Genomic DNA, 26,318 nt, shown 5'->3' on the forward strand with positions numbered 1-26,318 from the left:
CATTCACTTAATGGCCACAGATTCACTTAATGACAATGTTGATTTGCTTAATGATTGCCATATAAAAGGTTGTAAAATTGGATTGGTCACACGATGACACGCTATACAACCATCATGACTTACAACCATAATGGGCAGACTCGATTATAGTTGTAAGTCAAGGACTACCTGTAGGTAATGATGAGCATGTTATTGTTAAGATGTATAAACTATTATTGAAAATGAATATGGAAGATGAATATGACAAAGATTAAATGGGCAAAACATTCTGAATTTATTTATTAAATTTATATGTTGTTTATCTTGCAGTCCAAGGAGACTCTGGGAAGCTTACAATGTAGTAATGAATACAATGTGATGCTTGACCAATAGAAGACTATGTGGAATAAAAGGATTGAAGTTTAAATTGAATCGTAACTTGAAAGAGAACTTTCACAAGATGATGTATCATTGATATTGAATATCTGATAAATTGTCAATGATATACAATATAAAGATATGTCAAACATTCATTGGAAATGTGATCAGTCTGAGGGTACTTTTTATTATCTTTGGTGGACATACAAAAAAACTAAGAAATTTTGGGATCAAATGTGGATTTTAATTCATAGAATTCTCAAACTAAATGAACAACTGAAACCAGAGATTTTTGTTTAAGTTTGATGGATAAACAGATTGGAAAAAAACCCCAAGAATTTTGTTCTTATACATGATAACATCAGCAAAACTCACAAATTCCTATAATGGAAGAATGGATGGTGAAATTAGTTGAGTTGGCAGAGATTGCAAAAATGAGCTTTTGAATACACAAATAGCATCTGAAAAAACATCCCCATTGAAAAAATATTATCTAAGGCACTCCACCATCAAACATATACAGAGAAAGTAAGCATTTGAAATTAAAAAAAACCCCAACACATTGAAAATATAATATTTCCTTAGCTCAGTGCTAACTAGACTTTTTCCTGTAACAATTCCGTAGACCCAGAAATTCCTTCTGATTGAGTTTTACCTGTTTTGCTTTTTCTGGATATTCCAAGGTTTATCTCTGATTAAGAGGACAGTTATCCCAGTCTTCATCCACTAATTTCATCAAAGACCAAATGTTTTTATCTTCAAAAGGAAGGAAGGGGTTTGAGGATATGCTTGTAGCATACCTGCCAAAACTCTTATGTTTCTTTTTAGGAAGAAGTGTACTTGAATACGTTTGAGTTTGTGGGAGGAAGTGATCATGGAGATGAGTCTTCTCTGTCTGTTCACTACAGAGCCCTGAAGTCTATTGAAGAAAATATAATAAACAGTGTTTAAAATAAATAATAAATAAGCCAGGCTGCACTCACAAATCTGATCTTTTAAATCATGCACAACCATGTTATTCTGCCCCTCCTTGTACAAGGAACAAATCAGTTTTGGAAAAAAACCTGTCCCTATCTCAAAATCAACCAAAGTGGACTTGTTTCAGCATTTGTGTAAAGTTGTAGCAGAAGCAGTTTTCAAATTTCATATCATAAAAACAAACATCATTTCTGTGGTGGAAGGATGGTGGTGCAAAGTAATTTGATAATATCCTTAACCAGTGGTACTATTCAGCTGATTCTATCCAGTTTGGGCGAACTGGTAGCAGCGGCTGCAGGAGGCTCCGCCCACCTGCCCAGACATCATCACATCTAGTTTTTGACGCTCTGTGCATGAACGGAGGTGGCACGTGCACTCCGATTTGTGAACCAGTAGCGAAGGTAAGTGAATACCACCTCTTAACCATGGATTGGAGGAATTCTGGAATTCTGCACACTGGGACACATTATCCTGGGATGCTAAACCAGATTATATGTGAGCTACCAGACAAACGATTATCCAATCTCGTCTTAAAAACTTCAAGTATTGGAGCATTTACAACTTCTGGAGACAAATTGTTCCACAGATTAATTGTTCTAACTGTCAGGAAATTTCTCCTTAGTTCTAGGTTGCTTCCCTCCTTGATTGGTTTCCACCCATTGCTTCTTGTCCTATCCTCAGATGCTTTGGAGAATAGCTTCACTCCCTCTTGTTTGTGGCAGCCCCTGAGATATTGGAACTGCTAACATGTCACCCCAGTTCTTCTTTTCATAAGACTAGACATACACAGTTCCAGCAACCGTTCTTTGTATGTTTTAGCCTCCAGTCCCTAATCATCTTTCTAGACTCTAGAGTTTCAACATATTTTTTACATCGTGGTGACCAAAACTGGATGGAGTATTCCAAGTGTGGCCTTACCAAGGCAATATAAAGTGGTATTAACACTTCACGTGATCTTGATTTTATCCCTCTGTTTATGCAGCCTAGAACTGTGTTGGCTTTTTTGGCATCTGCAGCAAACTGCTGCTCATATTTAAGTGATTGTCCACTAGGACTCTCACTTTAAACACCCATTTACAAAAGCGGGTCCATAAAAATGTAGACATGTGCATTTGCAGAAATACAAATGGGTTACTGTGACCAAACCACAATAAGATGCAAAATGAACTTCCTAAACTCTTTTGTTCTTCCTAGATCTTCCTAAATCTAGAGTTAATTAAAATTTTGGGTGGTTGTAATCTGAAAGAACTGGTAAATTTCAAGCTGGGAAAACTACATTTGAGCACAGATTTTTGTATCCTGCCTTATCTGAAGTTATTGAAACATGCATTTTCAATATTTAAATAGCTTGGGTCATTTGAGATTCACTCCCAAATATATAAGTATATAATATTTAATTTTAAAAACAAATCATTTATTAAAAGTGTGAAATATAAAAGAAAAGAGTTTACATTAAGTAGTATTTATACAGTGAAGAAAAAAAGGGTGGGGGGGAAACCCCAAATATGTTACAGTAAATCAATGAAATGCTCTGCGACTTCAAAATTCAGACAAAAAAACACCTATGACATAACTTCTCAAGACTTAACAATTTTTTATAAGAAAGACAACCCCGCCCAAAACTGGATAGTGGACATTGCCGTTTCTGGACACAGCAGAACAGAAGAGAAAGAATTGGAGACAATCACAGGAGGCCTGCAAATAGAAAAAGAGTGATCATAGCAAAAGAAAGCAAAGATAATATCAATAGTAATAGGCACCACTAGAACATCATCGGCACTGACAAAATCACCATCAGCCAATTGCAATTATACTTTTAACACCAACAATCAACAGCCACTGCCCATCCCAGATCCTTGGGAAGGATACATGGATAAAAATGCCAGCCTAATATCTGGCTGACTGCAACTAACCAAAATAATGTCATTAATGTTTTGGATTAAGAATTAAAAGAAAAGTTTATTGAATTTATAGATTACACCAAATTGGTGGGATAATTAATACACTAAAGGACAAAAATAAAATTAAAAACAACATTGATGAGCAGCAAACTGGCCTCAACATAATTGGATGAAACTTAACAAAGAGAAAAGGAAAGGTATGCATTTAGAATTACTTGAGGTAAGATGGGCAGCCTATAAATGTTATAAATAATATATATATATATATATATATTCTGAGGTTTTCGTGGGTGTTTGTATGTAGGTGTTTGTATGTTCCTAGAAGCACGAAGGTGAAAACACCAGCCTGAAGATGAGGAATGAGACTTCGTCGAAACATCGTCAAGACTCTTCCAATTTTACACGGGAGAAACCCCGAATAACCAAAGACACACACACACACACACACACACACACACACACTTAGAATAGAGGAAGTAAATGCACAAGAATGGTCAGCTAACTTGAAAAAAGAATAGGATGGACATCTAGCTTGAAAAAAAGCTCTTGGAATAACAGTTGATTAGAAATGCATTGTTTTCAAATCATGGGAAATAATTTCACTTTATTAGTCATAATGCAGATCTTGCCTCAAGTATTGTAGCTTTTACCCTTTAAGAAGGACAGACTAGACTTGGTTCAGATGATCCAGGTTAGAAACAAAGTCCTATAGAAGCAGTGAGAAGATACTTCCAGGGAAGACATGGCAAACTAGCTGTCCTTGAAGGACTGGGTCTGACATTATAGTGAAGATTGGTGGCTGGATGGAGTATTCTGGCCAGAGAAAAGACAGATTATGAGATCGCTGATATGTATTCTGGACAGCTACTCCTCATGAGTAGACCACAGGAACCAAGGGTTTTTTTTGCAGTCAGATTGAGGATTGAATGTCTGGGAGTCGAGGCATTCCAACTAAGCTCACAGTTGTAATGCATATTTAGTAAAGGATAGTAGTCCAGATAGATTTGAAGTAAGACTTTAAAATTAATTACAAGAATTCTTCCTGTGGGAAACAGCTGTTGTTCTAATTTCTTTAAAAAAATATATATGATGGAACTTTGAAGGTTGGATACCAGAGGGAACCAGAAGGAACTAAAGAATACAATTAAAAGATAAGAACATATAATTCGACTTGTTAACATAGAATGGTGCAAAATACTTTAACTTAGATGTATTGAAAGATATTTGTGAACAATGAATTTACAAGTTATTTTTAAGAATATTTGCTATTATAGATTGTGCCTAAATGAAGTTCTATAAAAGGAGTAACTTCTGTCAGACAAGACTGAAATTGATTTAAATCTGGATCTAAAATGACAGGCTATACGACTTATATGGAAGAAGATATATACTGGATATACATATGAAACCAGTTAATATCTTAGTAATTAAAAGGTTTATACAAGTAAAAGATCAGAAGAATTACTTGGATAAATTGCTATACTGGATTTACAATACAATACAGTAAATTACTGGCTTGCTAAAATGTGGAAGAATTTTGTGAGAAGGAATGAAGGAAAAAAAGATAAATCAAGTTATTTGAAAATATTAAAGACTAAGATTGATAAAAATGAAGTGAAGGAATATAAGGTTTGTTTATTTGATCATGGTTAAAATAGATTTGTTTTTATTTCTTGTAATCTTTAATGGCCTTTGGCTGATCAGGATTCTGGCTTTTAAGCAGTGGTGAAATGTAAAATTTGTTCTGTGGGCGTGGCTTGGTGGTGGTGGGGTAATATGACTGAATGGGCGTGGCCAACTTTTTTTTTTAAACTTTTAAAAGCATTTTTTCTACAACCTCTTTGGCTGAAGAAGTTGTAAAAAAATGCTTTTAAAAGCCTCTGACGATCCCAGCTGAGTTGCCTGATCGGCAGAGGCTTTCTTTTTTTTTAAAGCCTCTGAGGATCCCAGATGACTTGCCTGATTGGCAGAGGCTTTTTTTCCTTTTAAAAGCATTTTTTTCTATAACCTCTTCCGTCAAAGAGGTTGTAGAAAAAATGCTTTAAAAAAAGCCTCTGATGATTGCGCAGCTCAGCTGGGCATGTGGGGGGCAGGGATATTTGCTACTGGTTCGCCAAACCACCCGCCTCCATCGCTACCAGATCGAGAGATGTGGTCTGAACTGGGAGCATTTCACCCCTGTTTTTAAGTCTGTTTTTAGATAAGAATCTATTTGGCCGCGCTGATGGATGATCTCTGGTGAGCCCGTGATGGGGGTCATTCCTCTATCGTGATGCTATTTGACCTCCCAGGAGCTTTTGACACCATCGACCATGGTATCCTACTAGGCCAACTAAGGGAGTTGGGAATGGGAGGCACCGTGTTACAGTGGTTCTCTTCTTATCTCTCTGGTTGGTCTCAGTCGGTGTTGATAGGAGGACAGAAGTCGACCCCTTGGCCCCTCGTTTGTGGAGTGCCTCAGGGCTGGGTTCTCTCTTCCCTTTTATTCAACATCTATATGAAACTGCTGGGGGAGATTATCTGACAATACGGGGTGGGATATCAGCAGTATGCTGATGATACCCAGCTGTATATCTCCACCCTGCATCATTTCAGTGAAGCAGTGGATGTGATATGCCAGTGCCTGGAGGCTATGAGAGTCTGGATGGGAGTCAATAGGCTCAGACTTAACCCAGACAAGACTGAGTGGCTGTGGGTATTGCCTCCTAAGGACCATGTCCATCCTTAGCCCTGGGAGGGGGGGAGAAGCTGTCCCCCTCAGAATGGGTTCGCAATTTGGGTGTCCTCCTTGACCCACAGCTGAGATTAGAGCAACACCTGGCAGCTGTGACTAAGAGAACCTTTGTACAGGTTCGCCTTGTATACCAATTGCGACCCTACCTGGATTGGGAGGCTCTTCTCACAGTCACTCATGCCCTTGTCACCACACAGTTGGATTATTTCAATGTGCTCTACATGGGGCTACCCCTGAAAAGTGTTCGGAGACTACAGTTGGTCCAGAATGCAGCCACTCGAGCGGCCGTGGGTGCACCTAGGTACTCCCACATTACACCAATCCTCCATGAGCTGCACTGGCTTCCTATTGGTCTTTGGTCACAATTCAAGGTGTTGGTTATTACCTTTAAAGCCCTATATGGTTTAGGGCCAGGCTATCTTCGAGACCATCTTCTACCGCATAGTTCCCAGCAACTGGTAAGATCCCACAGGGTTGGCCTCCTCCGGGTCCTGTCAGCTAAACAATGTCGGCTGGCGGGTCCGCGGGGGAGGGCCTTCTCTGTGGCTGCCCCGGCTCTCTGGAATCAGCTACCTCCTGAGGTCCAGACCACTCCCACCCTACTGGCCTTCCGGAAAATGGTGAAAACTTGGCTTTTCTGGCAGGCTTGGGGCCATTGATCTCGCCGCTGCGATCTTGCAAGATCCGGCCATGAGTGGTGTGTATGGGTTTTTTAACGTCTTTTATTGTATATTGTTCATATTGTCTTTGTTGTAAGCCGCCCAGAGTCCTCAGAGAGTTGGGCGGCATAGAAATACGAATAATAAAAATAAATAAATAAAAATAAAAGACATGAGATTTGGAAGAAGAGATCATTTGTTGTATAGTATTTTTAGAGATGATAAGTTACTAAAATTGTTTAGGCTTGTGATGAAGGGAGGAGGCCTAAAATAATCTTTTTTTTTTCTTATCAAATTGCTTTAAATTTTCAGTGCAACCCCAAATGGGAAATTCTACCTCAAACAAACATAGCACAAATCAGACAGCCAATTTAGTGATCACATGAGTGAAAAACCAAAGGCAAATTCCAGTTAGGACAATTTTTATTATTTATTGATTAGAAGGTCACAAATTTCATAAATTGTCAAATTCTTTGGATCTCTCCACTAAGCAAGTTGTTCCAAAAAGCAAATCTGAATGTAAGGGTAAGGTGGCAGATCTGTAGTCATAAACAGATATAGTTATAAGTTAGAACTATAAGGTATATAAAGACTATAAAACACCCAGTGTCGCTTTGGATACTGAGATGGGCAGCATATAAATTAAATAATTAAATAGAATATCTTTCAAAAATGAGCATGGACACACACACTAGACTATGTCTATTATTGCAGTGATTAAGTTGCATCCAGGTCTGGGTAGAAGAAGCATTCAAATAATGATTGTGTATTTCATGACAGAGTAGAGTAAGTGGGGATATTATACAGGCACTTGCGTAATTCAACAAGAGAAGCAGTGGTGTGATAGAAAGAAAACAGGGGAATGAGGATAAAATTTGCATTGCAAGAGTGAGGAAATCCAGGCATACATAATATATCAATTTTTTTTTCAGTTGGAATAAATAATGCCTTCTTTGAAAAGCAATTTGCATTCTAGAAACTTTGGAGCTAGAAATTTCCAAATATCTCAGCTAGAAATAGGATGATGAAAAGATGCTGACCTGCAGTTATAACTGAGTTCTCCAAATCTCTTAGGGATATGGTTCACTTGACGTGAGGAGGAAGGAGTATTATATTCACCGTCTTGAGTTACTTATAAAGTAATAAAGACTGAATATATTTTTTTAAAAAATAAAAATAAAGAGCAAGCTCTTTCCTCCTCTCTTTCTTTGTTGTTGTGCACACTCAAGTCTGCCTCTTTCTCCCCCTTCAAGCAACATATATCAAATATATTTATGACTAAGAAGGCTAGACACTTTTTCTGGAACAAGTGCTTTTAACTGTCTGCAGCTGTGTCAGAAGTGTACACAAATATAATTGCAGAGGGGAGCACTTATTTGTAAACCATGGAACCTTTCTCCTAAAGTCAATTTCAGTCAATATTATAGTCAAGGCAACCTAGATGGTCTGGCATTACAAACTAAGGAGGAATGAAGGATGGAATATATAAACTTAGAACTTCAGTTGACCGCATAGAAGAGGAATATGATATTGCCAAACATGAGAGCATCATCTAGTCTTCACAAATAACCTTGTCCTTTTTATATGAATGCAGCTAAAAACCTGTAATACATTTATTTGGGAATAAATAAATAAATGGTCAGGAATTCTGAAACCGGAAGGGAGTTGATCTTCAAGGTCCCTACCATTCCATGATTCATTAGTTAAGAGGTAGCCATGAAAATCTTTGAAGAGTTTTGCTTTTCTTTTACTATGTGGGATACAGAAGAATGTTTTCAGCCCTAGACCTAGTTTTCTTTGCCTGAAATGGAATAAAATGGGGGGGGGGTTTACTAAGACTAGCAATACTGCAGGTTTTATGAAGATGTTGAGGAAAAATAAATCTGTTTCCAACATTGGCTGCAGAACACAGAAGGGTTCAGTTAAGGTCATAGAAAAAGGGATCTTCACATATTTGTTAAATTGTAGGAAGAAGGAAATGGGTTCTCTTCAATTTCAAAGTAAAAAAATTCTAAAGCTACATGGACCCGGAGATGAGAAACTGTCTGTTCAATAAGTATCAATTTAAAAAATAAATAATTTCTTAGATCCATAAAGAGGCATGGCTAGTATGCTAACATGTTTTTTGTGATTTTATTAATCCAAGCGTGGGGGGGGGGAGTGTTTTGAGTGCGACTCAGGACTCTTTCTATAGCTCATAGAGGCCTGTGGAAGAGTATATGCAGGAATTTCCATCTGGGAACTGGAAAATTACAGACTTTCGAAGCATCCGCGGGAACAGTAGCCGGCACACAAACCGGACCCCAATGCCGTCTCTCTTTTTTTAAAAAAAAAAATCTGGGAAATTGTTCAACGAGTAGGAGAGCGACCCCTGGCGGCCAGTCGCAACTCTCCGCGTACAGTACAGTAACCGAGCGGGCTTGTGACAGCCACTAAACCGCAAATCTTCCAGCGGCGTTTATAGCCCGTCGGCGCCTTTAAGTGGGAGAGAATCCCGTCACTTTGGCCATCTGGAAATAACAAAGTTACCCGCTGGTTGGATAGCGAGCGGCGATCGCAGCATCAACTCACCTTCGCTACCGAATGACCTGGGGTCGAAGCGATCCGCTGCGCGCCAAATTCCTTGTGCAGAAGAGAGAGAGAGAAGGGAAAAAAAAAAAAAGCTGCAGAGGAGAGGCCCGAAGGGAGTCCCCCCTTCCCCCACCTCCCGTTTTATCCAATTAAGGCAGAGCAAAAATGGGCTGTGCGCTGACCCTGGAGAAGGGGCGCGGGAGGGGCCGGCAACCGCTCCTGCTGCAGATCCGGCTCCCCTAAGAGGAGCTCCCTTCAGCTTCTGCCGCCTCAACCGCTTCTTTGCTGCCCGGCCGTTTGAGGGGAGCCCGAGCAGGCAGGGAAACAAAAAGCCAGACTTGTGCTCTGGTCAAAGCAAACCAAAGAGGCCAAAAACCGCCGGAGGGAGAGGAGGGGAGGAGATGTGTGTGTGTGTGTGGGGGGGGGGAAATGGTGGTGTTGGAAAACACGAAGGACTTCTCTAGGTAGCCACTTCTGCAGACAGACTCGGCTCTGCCAGAGAGGAGAAAAGTGAGGTCTTTTCTCCTCGCTCGCTTCTCTCCAGCCTTTCGGGACCGACGCGGCAACTGCGAAGCGCGCTTCCTTCTCTTCCGCCCCTCATCTCCACCCCCTCCCTCTCCATCCTTCCATCCTCCACATCCCCCCACCCGCCGCCGCACCATCTAAGCGGTTGGGGGGGGGGGAAAGCGGGGGCAGCCGGGACCGGCGCTGCAGAGAGAGAAGCCGAAAGCGCGCGGCCGGGGCAGGTCGAGCGAGAAGCACCGCTCGCCCTTCTCGCTCTGGCCGCGCGCGCGCGCGCGCGGGGAGAAAGAAAGAGAGAGAAAAAGAAGACTGGCGGGCGCGAGAGCTCAGACCCGCGCAGAGAGAGAGAGAGGAGGGGAGGGGGAGAGGATGGTTCGCTCGCCGCTGCCGCTCTCTGGGACAGAGGGAGCTTGAGGGGCGGACGGAAGGGAGATGCAGCCACGGTCTCCGGCTGGGAATCTCTGGAGATGAGGCGGGCACCCGCCGCCGCCGCTGCGTCTGAAGCAGCCCCGCGTTTTTGAAGGTAGTTTATGTGAATGGGAAAAGCAAGGCGTGACGGGGCGCAGCCTAAGTCCCCCTTGCCTAGGACGCCGGAGGGTGGGAGGCGGGGGGGGTGGAGGTTGGCGGGGGTGGTGGTAAAGAAGGAAAGCACCGGATCCCCTCTTCTTGGCTACCTGGAGTGTGTGCTGGGGTGGCTTTCTCCCCCCCACCCCCCCCACCCCAAGCCGGCTTTGAAACTGAATTGCTAGAGAAGCAAGAGGAGGGAGCGCTGTGATTTCCACACGTGCATTCCCACACCTTGGATCGGTGACTGGACAATAAGTAGCACCGCGGGAATGTACTTTTCCGCTGTGAAAACGCCGTTTCGGGATAGCCCAAAACGGGGGGGGGGCGAGTCTTAACAGTCATTTCTGTGGCTTCAGCTTTTCTAGTTCAGAGCCCCCCCTCCTCATCGGGATCCCGATTACCGAAGGTACAAAGGTATCGTGTGTTAACCTGAAGGGATGAAGTCCGATCTAACGGGCTAATATTGCAAAATCTTTGCAACTGAACACTGAACAGACTATTCGTCCCTGGAAAAATCTGAAACTGCTCCTTTGCGCCGGCATTCTACTAAAGAATAGAAAAGAAGAGAATCTCTTCCCATCCTTCCTTGAACCATGCTTTCGGCATGATGGTGGGGCATGCAGCGAACTATAGGTAACTGTGATTGTGGCTCAGGGAAACGTGGTGATCTGTGTGTTGTGCTGGAAGGATTCATTTACGGGTTTCAGAGTTGTAAGAAGTGGCTATAAGTATATCAGTGAACCGGGGGAGTCATAAGAGTTATTGTCTGTCATAGAACTCTGCCTTTGTTCACCCAGTGCTGTGGATTGGCTCTGATCCCCAGTAGAAGTTTTTGGTTGGCCTTGTAATATAGAAGAACAGAGTAGCACAGTGTTGGGTGGGAGAATATTGAAATATATGGATTTCTTCTCCAGCTTGCCAGGGTGATAAAAGTTCTAGTTTTGTTCTGAACTAGAAATGGGGTTGGCTGGAATGGAGGGTCTTGTGGATCCTGCTTTCTTTCACTGACATTCTATAATACTAATTCTGATTTCCAAAGATGATTAGAGCAACAACTGGAGTCCAGAATTCCAAACTCTAATTTCTTATTCTCTATTTAAAGTTCTTTCTCTGCTGACTTGGGATTTCCCCCATGTTAATTTCCAAATTGTGCTAACAGTTTCTCAGTTCAATTTGGAAGAATCAGAAGGAAGAAAAATCTATGCCTTTCAACAATCCATTGTTAGAAACAAGCTTTTGTATGGATGAGATAAACCTTTATTTTTTTTGGATTTGGGAAAACATTAAAGATTTCACTGATTGAATAGCATCTCTGGGCTCCTAAGTGATACGAGGCACTCAAAGGAATGAGAATAGTATTTAATCCAGATGATTTAATTTATATGGTGCAACAAGTAAAGCTGTTGTTTCAGTTGAAATGAATAATAATAATTACTTTTTTTTAAAGAACCAGCATTGGATTAACCTAAACAATATTCTGCTATTTAGAGGAAAGCCTAACCCTTCCCCAGAGAGTGAGGCCATGTCACTGATTAAGATTGTGCCACCTGTAATCTCTCCCCATCTAAAAGCTGGGTTTCGGCTTGCAAAGAGAGGATTTAGAGAAGACCTGAAACTGAGCAGGCTTCAAGTGAATGAAAATGTTCTTATTCATTCCCTCCCACTCTAACACAGCATGTTTTCAGACTTTGCAGGATAGTTCTAGCTTTCAGATAGAAAAAAAAAATCTTTTGTAGGTGGGATATTTTCCTGGAAATGTCCATTCATGATAGCAGTTCTCTTGTAGTAGCAAAACTACTTTAATTTATTAGGTGCAGATCAGCTGTTCATGCTGGTCTTGTAAAGTAATTCTATAAAGTAAGGACCAAAATGTAATATAGACATATGTTGATTGTTGACAATGACTCCTAAAAAGATTTTTAGGGCAAAGATTGATTTTAAAAACTCTAGGGTTTTTAATGGACTGGGGTTTTTTAATAAACTTTGGAGTAGTGTAAGTATATCTTATTCACAGTTGAAGTAAAACAAATTCCACAGTTCTGTTTATTTTTCAAGATTTTGTTCCATCAACACAAATGCCAAGATGTCCCGTGGAGGAGGTTAAATAAATATGACTTCTTATTGATATTTTATTTTGGATTTTAAAGGTTGCTAGATTAACAAAGCTCTTAAGCAAGAAATGAAAAGTAAAATCCAGAAGTATTGCTTTAGAAGTAGCAGATAGTAAAATCACTTTAAAGGTGAAAGAGCAAAAACATTGGAAAAATAGAGGCTTTTACTTGAAATCATACTAACCCAGATAGATGCCAAGTACATATTTCTGGGAAGAACATTCCACAACCTGAAGAGGAGCTTTTCTTCTCAAGAACTGCTGTACTATGTTCAGCAGGGACATTCAGAAAAATGTCTCCTCTGAATATCTCAAAATCCAGGTAGGAAGGTATGATAACGCACAGTCTGTTCATCTTTCCAAGCTAGGACCAAATTAAAAGAGCTCCTTGAACTGAGCTCCCAAATATGATGGAGCCATTGATAAGTACTGATGTGATAAATTCGTTTCTCCCCGTCCAGTTGGTAAATCTGCCATCATGTTTTGAAATTTCTGCCTGTTTTGGTTTTCCCCTGTATAAGAAGCCCCATGTTCAGTGTGTTGCTGTAGTTTATGTGTAAATGAAAGCATATTTGTTAGGTAGGAAACTACATCTGACAGCTAAAAAGATTAGAAAGTGTATTCATCTTTAATACTCGCTAGGCTATGAAACAATCTTTTTCTCAATACTTTAGAAAGAAGATTCTTAATTCAAAGCAGTGTATTGACAACAATTGAAAATAATTGTGGGACCTTTTGAATAAGCACTTAACTGAATATTCTGTTGTGTTGTCAAGGGTAAATTGAGGAAAAATCAGAAGCTGTATAAGACAGACTGAGAATGAGAGACAGGTTGATGGTTAAATTAATAGATTATTTATATTCTTAAGGCCTGTAGAACTGTGAGTAAAATTCTATCCCATGGAGCAATTGCTAGCTTTTAGTACAGTAGTGATTTCATTACTATAAATCAAAGATGGTCCCTATGGCCCTTAGGATGTTGCTGAAATGCAGTTTCAAGCAGCCTCAAATAGCATGGCCAATGATGAGGGATGCTTGGGGCTATAAATGCTTGTTTCAAATGCAGACTGCCTGTTACACAAGATTTAGTATTGGATACATTCCGAGTGTTGCACATCTTGAACAAAATTTCCTATGTTAGTGGTCTACTAATCTTAATAACAGAATAACAGAGTTGGAAGAACCTTAGAGTTCTTTTAGTCCAACCCTTGCTCAAGCAGGAAGTCCTACACCATTTCAGACAAATGGCTATCCAATCTCTTCTTAAAAACTTCCGGTGTTAGAGCACCCAAACTTCTGAAGGCAAGCTGTTCCACTGATTAATTGTTCTAACTGTCAGAAAATTTCTCCTTAGTTCTAGATTGATTTCTCTCCTTGATTAGTTTCCCTCCGTTGCTTCTTGTCCTGCCTTCAGGTGTGTTGGAGAATAGGTTGAGCCCATCTTTTTTGTGGCAGCCCCTTAGATATTGGAACACTGCTATCATGTCACTCCTAGTCCTTCTTTTCATTAAACCAGACATGCTAGATGTTACAAAGAATACAAAAGTTCTCCCTCATAATAAAATGAGTTATTCTTACAGAAGGTAGTTGGGGAAGTGAGAGTTAATATGTTCCTCACCTGTAATATTCTGTATATATACCTTAACTTTTTCTCCCAGCCAATCTGGCTTCTGTCTCTAGAACTCAGCTCAGGAAGAAAAAAAAAAAAAACAGGCAAGGAAAGATTGGGATGAATAAAAGGGGAGAAGCTGCTGCCCTTGCAGATTTGTCTGTAACTTCTGTACATTTACTTATGTAGGATGCACACTTACCAACAATGATTTTTTTAAACAAATTATTTTAGTTTGGGACATAATTTTTGAAGAAAATCAGCAACTAAATTAAGAGAATCATCTGTACTAATTAGTAAAATGCAAAACTGAGATCTAACTTGGTAAAATATTGAAGAATATTTATTCTATTCACTGACTGCAAACTTGCATGGCCATCTGATGAAATTTGAAATGACACTTTTCAAAGATGTACACTTTGGTTATCTTTCACTTCTGTATGTTTGTTTTTAGAATCTAAATTTTAGACAATGAAGATGCATGTGTTTTAAATTGAGCTAGCTCATTTGTTTCATATTTCAAACTAAGATAGTTCCTTTCTTTGATTCACCATCCCTAACTTTCTTCTACTAGAAATTTCCATGAAATATAATAATTAAATTATTCTGAGCTTGGAACAGTACCAACCATTTAGAATAGAATAGAATAGAATAGAAATTGGAAGGGACCTTGGAGGTCTTCTAATCCAACCCCCTGCTTAGGCAGGAAACCCTACACCCCTTCAGACAAATGGTTATCCAATGTCTTCTTAAAAACTTCTAGTGTTGGAGCATTCACAACCTCTGGAGGCAAGTTGTTCCACTGATTAATTGTTTTAATTGTCAGGAAATTTCTCCTTAGTACAATGTTGGTTCTTTCCTTGATTAATTTCCATCACGAGTTCAACAAATAAAAATGCACAATTGCTTTTAGTCTTCAAATTGTACTTAGTTGGCTCTTTCCCATATCCTATGTATCCTGAACTCAATTAGCTCCAGCCAATGCCAGAAGAATTGGAATCCATACATGCTGTGTTACTAGATACTGATCATAGATGATTGGAACTCTTAAAAAATTGTCCCTAAGATCAGGGATGAGAATGAATTGTGTGGTTTCAAGTTTAAGACAGAACTTTGAAATACATGTGCATTGTTTCATGCTGAGAATATTCACAACAGTTCCTTGGTCATGACTACCAAGGGTCAGATCGAAAAAGTGGAATTGTTTATAATCATATGCATATTGATGCAAGGGTTAAGTCATATGAAATAGCTTGGCTCATAAGCTGAAATATTTTGAAACAATTCCAATAATAGTAATAATGATATACTAACTGTTGCGGATTGTACAGAATGTTAATGTGAATTATATTGTGATATTTCATAACAATTACCCCCTCTCTGATCCTACCAACTTTAAAGTATAAAAGATCAAAAGGGGGTTTTCATAATAGATTCTGAGGATACAAGTGTACTTATAGTACTTTCCTATAAGAAAGTACGAAGTATAAATATTCAACTGTTGGGAATATTCTCAGCATGGAACAATGCACATATATTTCAAAATTTTGTCTTGAACCGAAATCAGACACTCTATGTTCATATCTGAATCTATGTGGTATGAATAGCGATAGAAATTTAAATCATCTTCATCATCTACCAGGCAGATAGAAATGTTATTTTAAGGAGACATGTTGGGAATAAGAAAGTTAATGAATTACCTTAAAATAGACTTTTTATAAGCTGGATTTTGACTTGAAAAATAATATGTAATGCAATTGACCTTTATGTTGCTTGTTCTATGAGTGAGGGCTTAAGTGATTCTGCTGAGAGTTGAACATTTTACTAAAGACGATTTAAGTGATCTGTATGATATATCAAAAAATTATTAGGAGGATTGAAATTGGCTTTACTATTTTTATGACATGTTTTATCTGAGCTTTAAGTATGTATACTCTGAATATTTATTCTCAGACTCTTTCTCTTTTTAGGACACACTCTGTTGTACTGAAAAAGTTTGCTAATTCTTGGATTTGTTTTCAGCTGCTCAGAAAAGCGATTTTGATATCGCTGATGTACAAATCTTTCATTTTGGATGCAATCTGGTAAACCCAGAGATGTTTGAGTTATCTTTAACCAAAGGATTTCTCCATAATCTCCAGTCTTTATTCTCTTGTATGGCAATAGTGCTTCCAGCCATTCAGTATTATTCTGTCCTCCCATTCTTATAGATATGAGAAAAATAAAACCATGTCAGAGCCTAACTCCTGCCATTATGGCTTGCTCTATTCCATGCCTGCAGGGCAGCAGCATTTCATTTCAAGAAACAAAGTTATTCAGTCAAATAGTTAAGGCAGCCAGCAAAGCTATAGTTTGTTCACTTCTAGCTGAATTTGTGTTTTACAAACCAACAGTCTCATGTCTGTGGCTGTAAAAGAAGCACTTATTAAGAAGGAAATGTTTTTCTATGAAGTAATTCATAAAGAAGCATAACTTTTTGTCTCACTATACCCAGTAGCGTTACCATTCAACACTCCTCTAATTTTAAGGCCACTTACATAGATGCACAAAATCATGCTATCATGCCTTCCTCAGGCTATGTGCATGCATATGAAAACCAAGTGAGTGTAGAATGAATGCAGAGGTGGGCTGCTGCCAGTTCGGACCGGTTCACGCGAACCAGTAGTTCCGACCAGTGGCTGGTCCCGCCCACCCACCGTAGCGCTATTCCGTCCTATATAATTGCCGTTTTTCTATGAAGTAATTCATAAAGAAGCATAACTTTTTGTCTCACTATACCCAGTAGCGTTACCATTCAACACTCCTCTAATTTTAAGGCCACTTACATAGATGCACAAAATCATGCTATCATGCCTTCCTCAGGCTATGTGCATGCATATGAAAACCAAGTGAGTGTAGAATGAATGCAGAGGTGGGCTGCTGCCAGTTCGGACCGGTTCACGCGAACCGGTAGTTCCGACCAGTGGCTGGTCCCGCCCACCCACCGTAGCGCTATTCCGTCCTATATAATTGCCGTTTTTTTGATGCCGCATACATGCACTCACATTTTCAGTTCTGAGCAAATTGGTTGTTACAGTATGTGACACCCACCTCTGGATGAATAAGATCAAATAGAACTCTCTTAAAACTAGTTAACTATTCTAGCCAATGCATGTTAGTACAAAGAATAAATGTCGGAGGCCAGGTCTTGCCATTATGGCTTGCTATACTCTATGCCTGTAAGGCAGCAGGATTTCAAATAAAAAAACAAACAAACAAAGTTATTCAATCAGGTAAGTAGTAAAAGCAGTTTGTTCACTACTAGCAGGATTTGTGTTTTGACAATCAACAGTCTTATGTTTGTAGGTATAATAAAACCATCCATTAGGAGGGGGAAAGCTTTGGGGTGGGGGGGAAAGTAAGAGAAATTAAAGAGGGAGGCCATTTCTTTGTTAGACAGAACATTTTTTCAGTGCCTCTGTCCTTACGACTTCTGGGGTGAGGTTCAAACATATCTGGAAACCATGGAGCCTAGCTTTGAAGGCAACAGCTTCTTAGCAATGAGAGAAAGATTATTTGAGTACGATTTTGGGGTAATCTTATTTATCATCAGTTAACAGTATCTCATAAATGCAGAGAGGAACAGTTTCAATCAACAGTTTATATAGATATGACTTAGGTTGCCACTACTTTCTGTTGCCATTCTGATAAGAGAAAATTTGGTACATCTTATTAATGAATAATGTAGGGCGGCATGATTTAGGTAAACCTTTTTGGGATTCTGGTGATATAATAATCTATGGCAGCACTAGCATCTAGTACATATTTTCTGTTTAATAGTTTGCCATCTAAGGCTATGCAAACCTTTAGCAGATCACAGTACAACAAGAATTATACATTCTAGTTACATATGGTCAGGAGGTGGGCAACATCAGTAAGAGATGACTGGGCTCTTAGTTCAAATTCTAGCACTAGACAACTGCTTATGGAATTGATTCAGAATTGTCAAAACAAAGCCTCGACTGAAATACTGAAGTTGATTCCTCTGATTTAAGTTGAGCTGTGTCCAGTTGACATATGTTTCTCAAACAATAAAATCATTATTTATTTATTTATTTAATTTATTAGTTCGATTTATATGCCGTCCTTCTCCGGAGACTCAGGGCGGCTTACAATGCATTAAGCAATAGCCTTCATACTTTTGTATATACCTGCTTAGTAGGGCTTTCGGCCCCCCCAAGCGGTGTTCTTTTTAATACAAAGTCAGCTTATTGCCCCCACAATCCGGGTCCTCATTTTACCTACCTCGGAAGGATGGAAGGCTGAGTGAACCTTGAGCCTGTTGAGATTTGAACTTGCAGTAATTGCAGGCAGCTGGCAACTAAATGCTACTTTAACAGCACTTAGTCCACTGCGCCACCAGGCTCATCCTATTTAGATTCATGTATCTTTGCAGAGTAATCCCCATCCTCCCCCCTCCATCATTTATATTGCTTTGAAAAGATGCTCCTAAAGTTATCTTTCATAAAGTTTTATATGATTTCATTTTAAGCTCAACCCAACACAAATAATAGAACTAGACATATTTAAATATATTCAAGTATGATGGCTCATTATCTACATATTCTCTTTCAAGAGGAACTTGCTTCTGTCCAGATATTGGACAAGGGCTGTATTGGTCACTCCAATTTCATGACTTTTAGATAAATTGAGGCTGGGAACTCTGGCAAGTGCAATCCCAGTATCTCTTGGGGATGGCTGAAGTTCAACTCATGTGATTTTGCTATCTTAATAAATGCTAGAGCAAACATAATGAGATCTTACATATTATAGATGTGTATGAATGGGGATTGTTTGAAACTAGGTGTTGCATTATAATCTAAATGTTCTGAGACTGATTGTTATTTCATCTTAAGATCTGTCAGTCGCTCAGTGCTACAAACAGGCAATATTGTAGGTAACAGCAGGGAATAGTATTAATAGTAGGGAAAATGCTGGATGTTGGTAATTCTGAAAACCAGAGCCTCATATATGTAAATTATTAGAGTTATTTTGGAAATCATTGGCTAAAAGAATATAATAATTGACTGGCTTCTCCAATATGTGGCAAAGTTGAATTAGATAAAAAAAGAGAGACATACTTATTTATCAGGCTTAGCTAGCTAGTAAATTTAAAATAGTAGACTGTACCCTTGTGAAAGAGTAATGGTTCTCATTGAGAAACTGCTGAGATTTAGTAAATTGTTCTTTTTTGGTGACTTGGTACTGGAATAAGACTTCGTACAATGTAGAAGTATGCTAAAATCTTTTCCTCCATTACAAATACTCTGATTTAAATTCACAACTAAAAGGATGTGACATAAGTCTGAAAACATATGCTATACTCCAGCGATCTTGTAACTGAAAATGCAGTATACAGAGAGATAATGGTACGGCTACATTATATCTGTGTGAAGTGTAAAGTTAACTTTTAAGTATGCTTATATTCGGATATGTTGAGTGTATCAAAGAATGACTGGCAGCTTGGCTGAATGAAGCTCATCTCTCAGCCTGGTAGGGAATTATTTGGTACGCTGCCATGTAATTCCCAAATGTTGCAGTAGCTCCAATGTCATCTGAAGGAATTTGAATTGGACTGTGGGGAAAAAGTTGAGCCATGTGCCTTTATTTTACTCTCTGTATTAGATATGTATCCCATATCATATGGGATATCCATGTCTGCTTGAGGAGAGAGAGAGAGAGACAGACACACACACACACACACACACACACACACACACACACACAGAGAGAGAGAGAGAGAGAGAGAGAGAGAGAGAGAGAGATCCATAAACACAAACCATAAACGTAAACCATAAACACAAAGCTTTCGCTGTGTCCCAGAATAACAGATACAGTGTCCTTGCTGATAGGGACACTAAAGTGACAGGTCAAGGTAGTTGTGATAATGTTAACTCAAATAAGCAGGAGATCGTGGTCCAAGATGAAGAACTTACTTTGGAAATGGGAAGATGTGAATCAGGTATTACACGTCAGTCACACAAGAAGAGCAAGGTATCCAAAAAGAGAAGCCACCTTCTGGTTGGTGATTCAATTTTAAGGGTTGCAAATTTAGGAAAAGATATGGAGGTTATGAAAGAGGTCAGGCATCTGCCAGGTGCTACTGCCAGCAGAGACAAGAAGCGTATTTTTAAGATAGTCAAGAATGCCAGTAAGGACTGTGATGTTGATACTATTATACATCTTGGCACAAATGATCTGTCCCCAAAAGATGTACTTTCTGTGCAGAATGATTTCCAGAGTTTGGGGTATGAACTTATTAGTATAGGTTGTAGGCTTATCTTTTCAGAGGTTTTACCGGTATATAAGGAACAAAAAGGGAAAGGCCAGCACGTAGTGGAGTTTAATGTGTGGCTAGGAGTGGTGTAAAAGGGAAGGCTTTGGTTTTATTAGTCATGATGTCTGCAGCTGGTCCAGTGAAAAACTGTACAAAAGAGATGGTTTGCATCCATCAAAGAAAGGGACTGAGTTACTTGGCATTAAATTCACAGATTTTCTGGATAAACATTTAAACTGAACAACAGGGACAGAGAATTAATTGAAATAGAACATTTCTGTCCCCAGCAATCTAAAATAAATACGGTTATCAGTGCATTTAACATAGATGTTTGTGTGGGTAAGATTATCAACCTTGCTGTCAAGCAAAACCAAGCATTTAATAGTAAGTGCCATACCATGTGCACTAATCAAACAGGTGTCAAGAAAGTAGGGACAGTCAGGCACAACACAGGTTATGTAGACAGTAAACACAGGATCAATCAAAATGGACTCAAATGTCTATACACCAATCCACAGAGTATGAGGAATAAACAGGGTGAATTAGAAATTCAAGTAAATGAGGGCAGATATGATATTGTTGCCATTACGGAAACTTGGTGGGATGAAACCCACAAATGGAACATACAGCTAGAGGGATTTAGATTATTTTTTAAAAATAGACCAAATAAAAGAGGAGGTGGAGTTGCACTATATATAAGAAATAATTACATCTCTACAAAAATGGAGCACAACAATGATGAAAACTATCTTGAATGCAGTTGGGTCAATATTAAAGGGGAAAAAATGACATTACCATAGGTGTATACTATAGACACCCAACCAAACAGAGGAAATAGATGAACTTTTGCTAGTCAGCTAACTAAGGTATGTAGGAAGCACATCACAATAGTAATGGGGGATTTTAACTACCCTGACATCAACTGGGAGACAAACTCTACACCAAGTGGAAGATCCAACAGGTTCCTAACAAACCTAGCAGACAACTTTGTTTCCCAGAAAGTAGAGAAGGGAACAAGGGGATCAGCCATATTGGACTTAATTCTCACTAACAGAGATGAAATGATAGAAGGTGTTGAAGCTACAGGAACCTTGGAGGCAAGTGATCATGCAATATTGGAATTCAACATTATGTAAGCACAGGTAGTAGAACAAAGTCAAACTAGAGTCTTGGATTTCAAGAGAGCTAATTTCAATAAATTTAGAGCTTGGGAAGGATTCCATGGATGAGAATCCTCAAGGAGAAAACAACTCAAGAAGCTTGGGAAATTTTGAAAAGTGAAATTATAAAAGCCCAGTCTAGCACAATACCAATGAAGAAGAAAAATAACAGTTCTCAAAAGAAACCAGCATGGCTGCATAAAGAACTCTCTGACAAATTGAAAGACAAAAAGGGCAAGTATAAAAAGTGGAAGGAGGGCCACATAACTAAGGCCCCTCTAACTTAGCCCCTCTAATTAAGGTTTGGGCTATCAGCAAATAGCCCGGAACTGCATAGATGAAGTGAGGCTAAGGCTCACAATGAACAAAGTCTTGGGACAAAAGTAAAAAAAATAACAAAAAAAGCTTCTTCCAACATGTTAAAAACAAGAAAAAAGTCAAGGAAACAATTGGTCCATTGCTGGGAGAAAGTGGCAAGAAGGTGACCAGCAACAGGGAGAAAGCAGAACTACTTAACTCATTTTTTGCATCTGTCTTTACACAAAGGGAAAAAAAGTCCAATTTATCAAAAACAGCACCACAAAAAATAGATTAGGAATACAAATTAAAATAGGGAAGAAAATGGTAAGTGAGCACCTGTCTATCCTAGACAAATTCAAATCACCAGGACCAGATGGACTATACCCCAAGGTTATGAAGGAACTGGCAGACGAGATCTCAGAACCACTTAACTATATCTTTCAAAGATCCTGGAACACCGGGGAACTGCCAGCATGGGTTTGTCAAAAACAGATCATGTCAGACAAATCTTACTGCATTCTTTGACAAAATGACAAAATTAGTGGACCAGAGGAATACTATCGATATAATTTATTTGGACTTCAGTAAGGCACTTGATAAAGTAGACCATAACCTACTACTTGATAAAGTAGAAAAATGTGGGTTAGACAGCATCACCACCAGATGGATTCGTAACTGGCTGACCAACTGTACTCAATGTGTAGTCCTCAATGGAACTGCATCTACATGGAGGGAAGTAAGAAGTGGGGTACCCCAAGGCTCTGTTTTAGGCCCAGTACTCTTCAACATCTTAATCAATGATTTGGACGAGAGGATAGATGGGGAACTTATCAAATATGCAGATGACACCAAGCTAGCAGGAATACCAACACTCCGGAAAATAGGCTTAAGGTACAGAAGGATCTTGACAGGCTTGAACATTGGGCGCTATTTAACAAAATAAAATTCAATAGTGAAAAAAATAAGGTTGTACATTTAGGCAAGAAAAACAAAATGCACAGGTACAGTATATGTGGTACCTCGCTCAATAGTAGTAATTGTGGGAGGGATCTTGGAGCCTAGTGGACAACCATTTAAATATGAGCCAGCAGTGTGCAGCAGCTGCCAAAAAAGCCAACACATTTCTAGGCTGCATAAACAGAGGGACAGAATCAAGATCATGTGAAGTGTTAATACCACTTTATAATGCCTTGGTAAGGCATATTTGGAATACTGCATCAAGATTTGGTCGCCATGATGTAAAAAAAAGATGTTGAGACTCTATAAAGAAGAGAAGAGCAATGAAGATGATTAGGGGACTGGAGGCTAAAACATGAAGAACGGTTGCAGGAACTGGGTATATCTATTTTAATGAAAAGAAGGACCACGGGTGACATGATAGCAGTATTCTGATATCTATTGCTACAAAGAAGAGGGAGTCAAGCTATTCTCCAAAGCACCTGAGGGCAGGACAAGAAGCAATGGGTGGAAACTAATAAATGAGAGAAGCAACCTAGAACTAAGGAGAAATTTCCTGACAGTTAGAACAATTAATCAGTAGAACAACTTGCCTCCAGAAGTTGTGAATGCTCCAACACTGGAAGTTTTTAAGAAGATATTGGATAACCAATTGTCTGAAGTGGTGTAGAGTTTCCTGCCTAAGCAGGGGGTTGGACCTCCAAGGTCCCTTCCAACTCTGTTATTCTGTTATTCTTTCAGTCTCATTTCTTGAGTATCCTAAATCTCCTAGAGCATTTGCTGTTGACAATCATGTTTAGAGCCGGCCCCCAAATCCTGAGTCACAGTATTGTTTCCATGGAAACAGACTTGTTCGTTATAATGCATTTTAGGGATAGTGAAAATATAGTACAGATGCTGCTAGGGATTGGACCTCTGCCAGAATCATATTGGCAAGAGAGATGCAAGATTTCATAATGCTGGGCGAGGGGCTCATACTTCATCCTCTACCACTGTATAAAGCAGTCTTGTGTAAAAACATGCCTGTTGATTTTAAGGGTAATATACCTGTATTTGTATGACAGCTAAACCATGAAATTTACAGGCACATTTCCTAATCATACAACATTCTTACCTGTTGCTGTGATAGCTGAACTTTCTATTCTTAAGCATTGTTGCCAGTAAACCAAAAACCAAACAAAACGTTGAGATATACCATTGCATATTCAAGACTGAAATGGACAAGAAGAATAGTGAAGCTACTGACTTGGCATTATGAATATCAGCTTATTATCTGGGTTATTACTATATTAAATCCATCAAGCTAATCTCATGGTCATAAATGAAATCTAAACTCTGAATACCAAAACTTAGGTCACTGAGTAACAGTGTTCAAATGAATAAACATAAAGGGAAATTGAAGAGAAGAGAGAGCCAAAATCAAAAGCCAGGAATTTCTTCATAGCTAGCAGCCCAATTTAAAGAGCTGAACCTAGATAGCAATACACAGCATCAGCGGTCTTTGTTTCTTTGTTTCTGCTTGGTGTAACAATCTATTTACACAGCTGAGCAATCTTTCAGTTCTCCATCTCTGTTCTAGGACTTTAGGTAACAATATTTCCAAATATGGTGTGGTGGTGTGGAGGGAACATTCTGTTGGGTACAGACAATATGGTGGGGATATTGTTGCTGACTCATCATAACTGCTCAGCTTTTGGGTCTCCTCCTCCTGTTTTCCCTTCTCCCCTGAGACAAAAGTGTGATTGCGAGTCAGCAGATGTCAAATCTTTGCTAACGTAATCCCAAGGAGGGACCCTCTGTGGGCATCAAGAAATAAAATTGGAAGTCAATACTAAACTTCAAGTGAAAAGCCATGTGTTAATAATTATGCTCACATCTATTTTCTGATTCTTTCCCACTGTGTTCCATACATAGAAACTTGAAATATCTTTCCCAGTAGGGATGCAGCCAGCATAGGCAGGAAAAAAGAAATCAATTCAGATCTATCCAGAAAGCAAGGTTAAGTCAAAAAATAAAGATGGAAAATGATGAAGTTAATCTGAAATAGGGACGGGGTGGATTAAACCTGCAGATTAAAATAAATAGGTAAAACCGTCAGAAACATGTTGCTTTCATGTGGGTTGCATCTCAGGCCTTTGTGTGAAAAAGCTTGTGTTGTTTCCTGATGTTAAGTGAATAGTTATGAAAGTTTGAGGGCAGAACACTTCACTGCCCACCCTTGAATTTAGCCACTCATGTCATTCTCTCAGGAAGCTTGCTGGGATATTTTCCTTCCCTTTTCCATTCAGTTAGAGTGGAGAGAGTCCAGCTTTCAAGGTGGCAGAGAATATTATAACAGCCTTGTTTCATCTTTACCAAATGGGAAACCCTGCTGGTGTTTCCCATGTTTTTCACTTTGTTGCTTTTCCACACCTTGAAAACGTCTCTGTGGTACACGCAAAGTGCACGATGGAAGCAATGGAGACATAGGTATTGCTTTTACCTGCTTACTTTTTACTGCTTACTTTTTTCCCTCCAAGCTAGCAAAAGATTCTAGAAGTGTATTTCACTTATTTATTAAATGTATACACTGCCCATCTCACTGTCAAGTGACTGGGTGGGTTTATGTGAAGTTCTAGGAATAACTTTCCCTAGTTTTGATAATTTTTCTTCTATTAATCCTGATCAGAGATAAAAGAAATAATAGCATTGTATCATAGGTCCCAGGAAGAGTTTTATTCTCCGACAACTCCTGTTTTGTATGCCTTTGAGTCATTATTAATTACTGGTGACTGCCTAGACAAGTCCCTGCAGGGTTTTTTTGGCAAAGTTTTCCAGAGTGGCACAAGATCACCCAGTTGGCTTTGTGCCTAAGGCAGCACAAGAATTCACAATTTCCCAGTTTCTAGCTCAGTGTCTTAACTATTACACCGAACCTTTCAGTTTGGTACACATGATTACTTACAATATGAAATGTTACTTTCATGCACCAACTTTGAAACATGAGATATATTGTGGTTTACAGATAATTCAGGAAGTCTGTGGTGATTATTTACACCAGCGTTATCCAAACTGTGAAACATAGCTCCCTTGGGAAGGTGCAGACAAAATCCAGGAGAGATATGAAGAACCTTTTACTTCAACCTTTTATGTTTTTATTAAAATATACTGGTAGTTTCATTGTATTGTTTTTAATGGTTCATTGGTGTTCATTTTGCTGTTTGGATCTTTAGGGGAGATGTGTTTAAGATTACACTGAAGGAAGTGTGATGGCAAAAATGATTAACAACCCCTAATTTAGGCTAAGTGTGAGGTAAATTAGGTTCAACCTGGTATCCTTTGTATGAGCTGGAATTGCAATTTTCAGAGGACATATTGGTTAGAAATTTTGGAACTGCACTCACAACACTTTGGGATGGTGCTAGATTGGGAAAGTTGATATAGATGCATAAAGATGAAGAATATGTTTGGTTAGGCTACCCTGGCAATCTTCTCTTGCTCTTCATATAGAAGTTTAGTGTTGGGCTCTGATTGCCAAGGGCAGTGCAGCTGCTTGCAGAAATGTTGGCACAAAAAGACAGGAGGGCTTAACACAGAA

The 26,318-nt window shown here is 39.2% G+C and overlaps 1 protein-coding gene across 4 annotated transcripts in view; it reads left to right on the forward strand.

Moving 5' to 3' along the window:
* Window positions 1-9,340: 9,340 nt before the first annotated feature.
* Window positions 9,341-26,318, forward strand: part of CHST1 (carbohydrate sulfotransferase 1) — a 35,189-nt gene continuing 18,211 nt past the window's right edge. For 2 of the 4 annotated variants that reach the window (XM_034417428.3, XM_034417427.3), the window contains exon 1: window positions 9,341-10,245. The gene's annotated coding sequence lies outside the window, so the exon portion shown is untranslated. Of the gene's footprint in view, window positions 10,246-10,464; window positions 10,923-26,318 lie in introns of those variants that run through there. The other 2 variants (XM_034417425.3, XM_087876787.1) reach the window with 2 other exon arrangements.

The sequence above is a fragment of the Pantherophis guttatus genome, chromosome 1 (genome assembly GCF_059756535.1).
Source record: "Pantherophis guttatus breed Tessera chromosome 1, ASM5975653v1, whole genome shotgun sequence".
In the NCBI taxonomy this organism is placed as follows: domain Eukaryota; kingdom Metazoa; phylum Chordata; class Lepidosauria; order Squamata; family Colubridae; genus Pantherophis; species Pantherophis guttatus.